The sequence below is a fragment of the Cebus imitator genome, unplaced genomic scaffold (genome assembly GCF_001604975.1).
Source record: "Cebus imitator isolate Cc_AM_T3 unplaced genomic scaffold, Cebus_imitator-1.0 Scaffold613, whole genome shotgun sequence".
NCBI classification, from domain to species: Eukaryota; Metazoa; Chordata; class Mammalia; order Primates; family Cebidae; genus Cebus; species Cebus imitator.
Window position 1 is genome coordinate 299987 of NW_016107928.1, and position 7683 is coordinate 307669.

The window sequence follows — 7683 nt, forward strand, 5'->3', positions numbered from 1 at the left end:
AAGTCTCAATCTTGTCACCCAGGCTGGAGTGGAATGGCATGATCTCTGCTCACTGCAACCTCGGCCTCCCAGGTTCAAGCAATTCTCCTGCCTCAGCCTCCTGAGTAGCTGGGACTTCAGGTGCACACCACCATGCCTGGCTAATTTTTTGTATTTTTATTAGAGATGGGGTTTCACCGTGTTAGCCAGGCTGGTCTTGAACTCCTGACCTCAGGTGATCCACCCGCCTCCGCCTCCCAAAGTGCTGGGATTACAAGCATGAGCCACCGCACCTGACTAATTTTTGTATTTTTTGTAGAGGCGAGGTTTTACCATCTTGGCCAGGCTGGTCTTGAACTCCTGGACTCAACCGATCTACCTGCCTTGGCCTCCCAAAGTGCTAGGATTACAGGCGTGAGCCACTGCGCCTGGTCACCGTTACTCTTTGGTAATCTGCTGAGCTCTGCTGCGATGCCTCTGCCCTGTCTTGCCTGGAATGCCACTCCCTCCCTTCCCTCACCTTTCTAATGGCTTCTTCAAAAGCTAGATTCACTATTCACCTACAGACATTCCCACCACCTCAAAGAAGGTGGGGTGTCACTGCCAAAGTGAAAGAGAGGCTGTACCACCTGCCATTAAGAAAGAGGCACACCAGCCTGGGCAACATATAGCAAAATCTATCTCTACAAAAAATAAAAAATCAGCTGGGTGTGGTAGCATGTACCTGTACTTCCACCTACTCGGGAGGCTGAAGCAGGAGGATTGCTTGAACCCAGGAGGACAAGGCTGCAGTGAGCCGTGTTTGTGCCACTGCACTCCAGCCTGGGCAACAGAGAACCTGCCTCAAAATAAAAAATAAAAAAAAGAAGAGGCACAATACTTGGTGTCATTGGATTTTGGAGGCAACACACACCCCCCGCTAATGAGCTACTCTGACCCAATTGCCCAGTAGACCAGAGACTGCCAGTTCTGAGCAACTGACTCTGCAATAGTCCAGGCTTTGGTACAAGCTGCTCTGGCACTTTGGCTGATGGTACTTGAAAAGTCTTTGGCAAATAGCCGGGTGGTGGCTCACGCCTGTAATCCCAGCACTTTGGGAGGCCGAGGCAGGCAGATCACCTGAGGTCAGGAGTTCAAGACCAGCCTGGCCAACATGGCAAAACCCCATCTCTACTAAAAATATAAAAATTAGCTGGTGCAGTGGCAGCTGCCTATAATCCCAGCTACTCCAGAGGCTGAGCCGGGAGAATCGTTTGAACCTGGGAGGTGGAGGTTGCAGTGAGCCGAGATGGCACCCCTGCAGTCCAGCCTGGGTGACAGAGCGAGACTCTGTCTCAAACAAAAAAGAAGAAGAAAAAGGTCTTGGGCAAATAGACTTGGAATCCCCGAAAACCAAGATAAGAGAATCACACACAGACCCCCAGGATCCAAGGCCAGTCGGGCCATCTTCAGCCAATTGTTTTAGCTTCCCATTGAATGCCTGATCATGGAACATCTTCACAACTTGGTTCACCACTTTCTTTTAGGGACCTTCCCATAGGTAACTACATCCTACACTCTGTGGCCTCAACTGTTTTGGACTGAATGTGTGCTTTATTAAACAGGACTCGTAGCCATTTGCCTTGCTAAGTGACCCACCTGTGTTGACTTTGTCACCCAACTCGTGTGTGATATTGAGCAAGTTAACTAACATCTTGAAACTTAAGAATAAGCCAGGCACAGTGAAGCAGGCCCATAGTCCCAGCTACTCCAGGGGACAAGGTGGAAGAATTGCAAGATCCTATCTCTATGAAAATAATAATATAATAATAAAAGTGCTGGGCTGGGTGCAGTGGCTCACACCTGTAATCCTAGCACTTTGGGAGGCTGATGCAGGAAGATGGTTTGAGCCCAGGACTTCAAGACCAGCCTGGACAACATAGTGAGACCCTCATCTCTACAAAAAAAAAAAAAAAAAAATCAAAAACTAGCCAGGTGTGGCACGTGCCACCTGTACTCCCAGCTACTCAGAAGGCTGAGGTGGGAGGATCGCTTGACCCCAGGAGGTTGAGGCTGCAGTGAGCCATGATCATGCCACTGCACTCCAGCCTGGGTGACAGAGTGAGACTCTGTCTAAAAAAAAAAATACGTTTTTTTAAAAAAAATAGGTAAATAAGCTGGGCATGGTGGCTCACGCCTGTAATCCCAGCACTTTGAGAGGCCGAGGCGGGCGGATCACAAAGTCAGGAGTTCGAGACCAGCCTGGCCAACATGGTGAAACCCTGTCTCTACTAAAAATACAAAAATTACCTGGGCATGGTGGTGCCCACCTATGTAATCCCAGCTACTTAAGAAGCTGAGGCAGGAGAATCACTTGAACCCAGGAGGTGGAGGATGCAGTGAGCTGAGATTGTGCCACTGCACTCCAGCCTGGGTGACAGAGTGAGACTCCGTCTAAGATAAATAAATAAATAAATAAATAAATAATTTTAAAAAATAGGTAAATAAATAAAAATGAAGGCCTTAGAAAGGTGCCTGGAGACCGGGCATGGTGGCTTATGCCTGTAATCTCAGCACATTGGGAGGCCAAGGCGAGTGGATCATCTGAGGTCAGGAGTTTGAGGCCAGCCTGGACAACGTGGTGAAACCCTGTCTCGACTGAAAATACAAAAACTAGCTGTGTGTGGTGACAAATGCCTATAATTCCAGCTACTCAGGAGGCTGAAGCACGAGAATCTCTTGAACCTGGGAGGCGGAGGTTGCAAAGAGCTGAGATCGCACCACTGCACTCCAGCCTGGGCAACAGAGCGGGACTCCATGTCAAAAAATTATTAAATTAAAAAGAAAGGTGCTTGGAACATAGTCAACAGTCAGTACCTTTAAACTGCTGTTGCTGTTATTATGGCTGATGGGAGAGTGTTGCAGAAATAGACTGGGGATTAAGTGAGAGACGTCCGGAGAAATAAGGAGGCGATGAGTATTTGCAGGTGCTCCTGCAGCAGGGCTCCATGGATTTGCTTCCATGCAGAGCGCCGCTGGACTCTCCTCACTGCAGATGGAACCACGCTGCCAGGGCAGAGGGAGGCAGCCCTTAGAACCGTGCCATGGATGCTAGGCCACAGTTTCCTCACCGTGCCCATCCTTGGATGAGGAAACTGATCTTCTGCACATGCTTCCCCAGGTGTTTAAAACTCCCTCTCTGGAAGAAGAATCAGAGAACGCTTTAGACAGGTTGTGCTATGGCTGGAAATAGAAACGCCGGGATCTCTCCTTTCAAGTTTTCCATACATTTTAATTTCCTTTTGCTGAAAGGAAAAACACTTGATTCTAATTTATTTGTAGGCCTGAAATGAGATTTTTCCTCAGTTGGAAGATGTGATGTGCTCTGTACACTAAATGAGAGAAGGGTTGGGAAAATGTAAGCAGGAAACTTTTACTGCAGAAGTAAAAGGAATAACTTAAGCGAAAGCCAATCTGAAAAGGCTGCATACTGTATGATTCCAACTATATGACATTCTGGAAAAGGCAAGACTATGGAAAAGGTGAAAAAAAATTCAGCCCTGCCAGATGTCGTGGGAAGGGGGGATGAATCGGTGGAGCAAAGTGGATTTTTGGGGCAGTGAAAATCCTCCGTGTGACAGTATCATGGTGGATGTGTGGCGTTATGCATTAGTCCAAATCCACAGAATGTACCACAGCAAGAGTGAACCCTCATGTCAGCTGCGGCTCCTGGGTGATAAGATTCCCATGCTAGCAGGATGCTGTCGGGAATATGGGAATCTCTGCGCCTTCCTCTCTATTTTGCTGTGAACCTAAAACTGCTCTAAAAAAAAAATAGTCTATTTTAAAAAATAAAAAAGCAAAATGAAAATGCAAGCTTGGTTTTGAGGGCATATTATTTAGAACTCTGCTGGGTGCAAGTAACAGAAGTTTCTAGCTCACTGAGTCTCAGAAGGACGTTATAGGTCATAGGTGCCTCGGGAACCGGGAGACAGGGATGATTACAGCTGCTGGGAGGAGGCTGCAGTGAGGTGGAAGGCAGAATCCCGGTGGCCTCTCTCTCCCCAGCTCCCCTGTTTACACAGGATCCTCTCCCGCTTTCTATAGACACTGCCCTTTCTCTACTCCAATCCTAAATTCCTGGGCCAGGGGACGCTGGTGGCGCAGTGCTTGGGGCAGCTCCCAGCCCCAGCAACTCTGGTCATGGGGGTGGAGGTGCGGGTATGGTTCCATACCAGCAGAAATCTGCAAGGAAGTGAACGTGTGTGTTGGGTGGGCCAGGGCGCTTTCGGGGGGGCCTCGTTTTGTAATAGTCGTGCCCCCATCGCCACCCCCGCAGGAATATGGTGTTCGTTCCCGGCTGAATTAGGCACCGCTTTCTGTGCTTGCTGCTGACACCCGCTTTCCTTTTGATTTAAGGCCGTTGCAGGGCTCCGCTTTGGAGCGGGCACTGGAGGAATTCTTTGGCCACCAAGCAGCCTCCGTGCGTCCCTCTTATATAACAGAGCCACCGAGAGGCTGTTTGCATTCTGCCTGCTTTTTTTCCGTTGCAGTAGTTTATTTATTAATTAGTGTGCAAAGGATTAAAAAGAGGTAATAAGCTTGTTTGTGTGCTAGTCCACGTGTTCTCTGTGCTCATTTTTTCTGCAGCCTGGCGTCGGGAACCGGAACGTTTGGCCCCAGGAGAGGAGGCCGGGACCCAGGGTGCCAGAATCTTACCGTGCAGAGGCGACAGGCCAATGCAGTTCGTTCCTTTTCCTTCCTCCCTCTCTTCTCCCCGCCATCTCCCTCCCTCTCCCCCTCCCTCCTTCCTCCCTTATCCCCCGCCCCCCGGAGGGTTCTGGGCGTCCTTGGAAGGAAAGGAGAATGGCCTCCAGGTCGGAGAACTCGCAGCCGTCATAGCAAACACCGCTAGGAAGCGGGGAAAGGAGCCATCGGGCGGTTGAAACTTGGGTTCCAGGCGGCCTCTGGTGGCGCTTGCGGAGAGAGTGCCGCCCGGCTGCGCCCCTCGCCCCTCAGCCGGGGACCCTCGGACACCTCCCGGGCGGGCTACCTCGCTGTGGTCTGCTCTGGCCGCTGTCCCCCCGCCTCATTTGCCACGCGCCCCTTCACTTCGGGGGTGCACGCGGGGGCATCTCCGCTTCCACAGTGTGGTGTTGAAATCCGCAAGGATCACAGCCCAGGGGGAGCTCGGCGGGAACATGGGCAGGATGGATGCAGGGTCTGGCCAAGACAAGCTTCTGGCTCCTCCTGCAGCGCTTTGTAATGGAGGCTGACCCGCCTTTTCCGTGCTCGCAGCGAGGGAGAGCCTTGTCGCCCCTCGCAGCACCCCAACACCCACCCCCACCTCCACCGTCCAGCGGCGGCCCTAGCGTCAGTTTGCACAGTTACCAACCTGAGCAGCCCCGCAGCGCGGCACCCAGCCAGCAGGACAGAGGGAGGGCCAAGGTGGCTCCCCGGGGAGGCAGGACGACCTCGTCGTCCGCCACCCCTCGCCACCCCGGACTTGGGGCCTGGGGGCTTCTGCACTGTTGGAATCCTGCCTGTTGGGGGTGCGGGCTGCCTTGAGAGAGGTTTCTGGATGTAGAGTCAGCTGGGCTCCCTCCCTGCCTTTCCCCTCCCCCCACCTCCAGAGACATCCAGGAAATGTACAGATTTCTGCGGCACTCTGGGGTCAAAATGGGACCCGGTGGGAAAAACATGTATTTCATTTTCCCTATATTATGTAATCACGTAAAGAAAATTAAAGACATTTTAAGCTGGGGTTGTGCTTTCTGTAACGGAATGAAAACCACTTCCAAGGCTTCAACTTAAAAAGAATAAAAGGAAAAGGAGGAAAGCTTTTTAAAAAGTTTACTAGGTAAATATTTAAAAACAAAAAGCAGCATAAAAAGAAAATGAAATACAAGCCATTAGGGAAGTGCAAAATATCAAGTATGTATGTAAAATTTTCTAATGAAATCTTTCCAACCCCCTCTTAGCTTCTTTTTTACTTATTATTACAATTTCAAACAGACATAAAAGTAGATAAGTAGGTAACAAACCCCCACCTTCAACAATGACCAATGTAGTCCAGGTGGTACTCACGCCTGTAATTCCAGCACTTTAGGAGGCAGAGGCGGGCGGATCACTTGAGCTTAGGAGTTCGAGAGCAGCCTGGACAACATAGTGAGACCTCCATCTCTACAAAACAATTAAAAAATTAGCTGGCCTTGAGCGCAGGTGCCTGTAGTCTCACCCACTCATGAGGCTCAGGTGGGAGGATCACTTGAGCCCAGGAGGTTGCAGTGAGCTGTGATCTTGCCACTTCGACAAAGCGAAACCATGTCATCAAAAAGAAAAAAAAATTTACCAATGTAGGGCCATTTTTTTTCACCTGTATTCCCACTTGCTCTCCCTCATTATGTATTTTTATTTTTAAATAATGAGATAAATTGAGCTTGTGTTTTAATTAGGCTTGGCTGCGTAACAAGCCACCCCAAAACTTAGTGGCCCAAAGCAACCATAGCTTACTATTTCTCACCATTCCAGTGATTGGCTGGACAGTTCCTCTGCCAGTTTTGACTGGAGTTCCTCCTAAAATGTCTAAGGTGGCCACTTGTCCTCTAATAGGCTAGATGGGCATCCTTATATGGCACCTAGAGTTTTCTTTTTTTTTTTTTTGCTTCCATCAACACAACTTTCTTTTCTTTTTTCTTTCTTTCTTCCTTCCTTCTTCCTTTTGTTCCCTTTCTTTTGAGATGGGGTCTCACTCTGTTGCCCAGGCTGCCACGCAGTTGTGCCATTATAGCTCACTGTAGCCTCAAACTCCTAGGCTCAAGCGATCCTCCTGCCTCAGCCTCCCGAGTAGCTGGGGCTAAGCACACAGCACCACGCCTGTCTAAATTTTAAAATTTTTGTACAGATGGAGTCTCACTATGTTTCCCAGGCTGGCCTCCAAATCCTGGCCTCAAATGATCCTCCCACTTCAGCCTCCCAAAGTGTTGGGATTACAGGCATAAGCCACCACACTCAGGCCATAACTTTTCCTTTTAATAAACTTTATAGTATATATATATATTTTTTTCTAAGACTCAATTCAGAGGATATAACCATTATTTTATTTTATTTTATTTTTGAAACAGAGTTTCGCTCTTGCTGCCCAGGCTGGAGTGCAATGGCGCCATCTCAGATCACCACAACCTCTGCCTCCTGGGTTCAAGTGATTCTCCTGTCTCAGCCTCCTGAGTAACTGGGATTATAGGCATGCGCCACCACGCCCGGCTAATTTTGTACTTTTTAGTAGAGACGAGGTTTCTCCATGTTGGTCAGGCTGGTCTTGAACTCCCGACCTCAAGTGATACGCCCACCTCAGCCTTTCAAAGTGCTGGGATTACAGGTGTGAGCCACCGTGCCTGGCCTTATTTTTTTATATTTTTTATTTTTCTAATTTTGTTTATTTTATTTTATTTTTATTTTTTGAGACCGAGTCTTGCTCTGTCACCCAGGCTGGAGTACAGTGGTAGGATCTCAGCTCACTGCAACCTCCACCTCCCAGATTCAAGGAATTCTTCTGCCTAAGCCTCCAAATAGCTGGGATTGCAGGTGCCCGCCACCATGCCCAGCTAATTTTTGTATTTTTAGTGGAGACGGGTTTCACCATGTTGGCCAGGCTGGTCTCAAACTCCTGGCCTTAAGTGATCTGCCTGCCTCAGCCTCCCAAAGTGCTGGGATTACAGGTGTGAG

At 49.3% G+C, this 7683-nt stretch overlaps 1 long non-coding RNA gene across 1 annotated transcript in view; it reads left to right on the forward strand.

The window, feature by feature from the left end:
• Positions 1-4101: 4101 nt before the first annotated feature.
• The window catches only part of LOC108294964, a 14466-nt gene continuing 10884 nt past the window's right edge, over positions 4102-7683 (forward strand). Inside the window, exon 1 of the long non-coding RNA XR_001821229.2 lies at positions 4102-4230. This is a non-coding gene — a long non-coding RNA (uncharacterized LOC108294964). The remainder of the gene's footprint in view (positions 4231-7683) is intronic.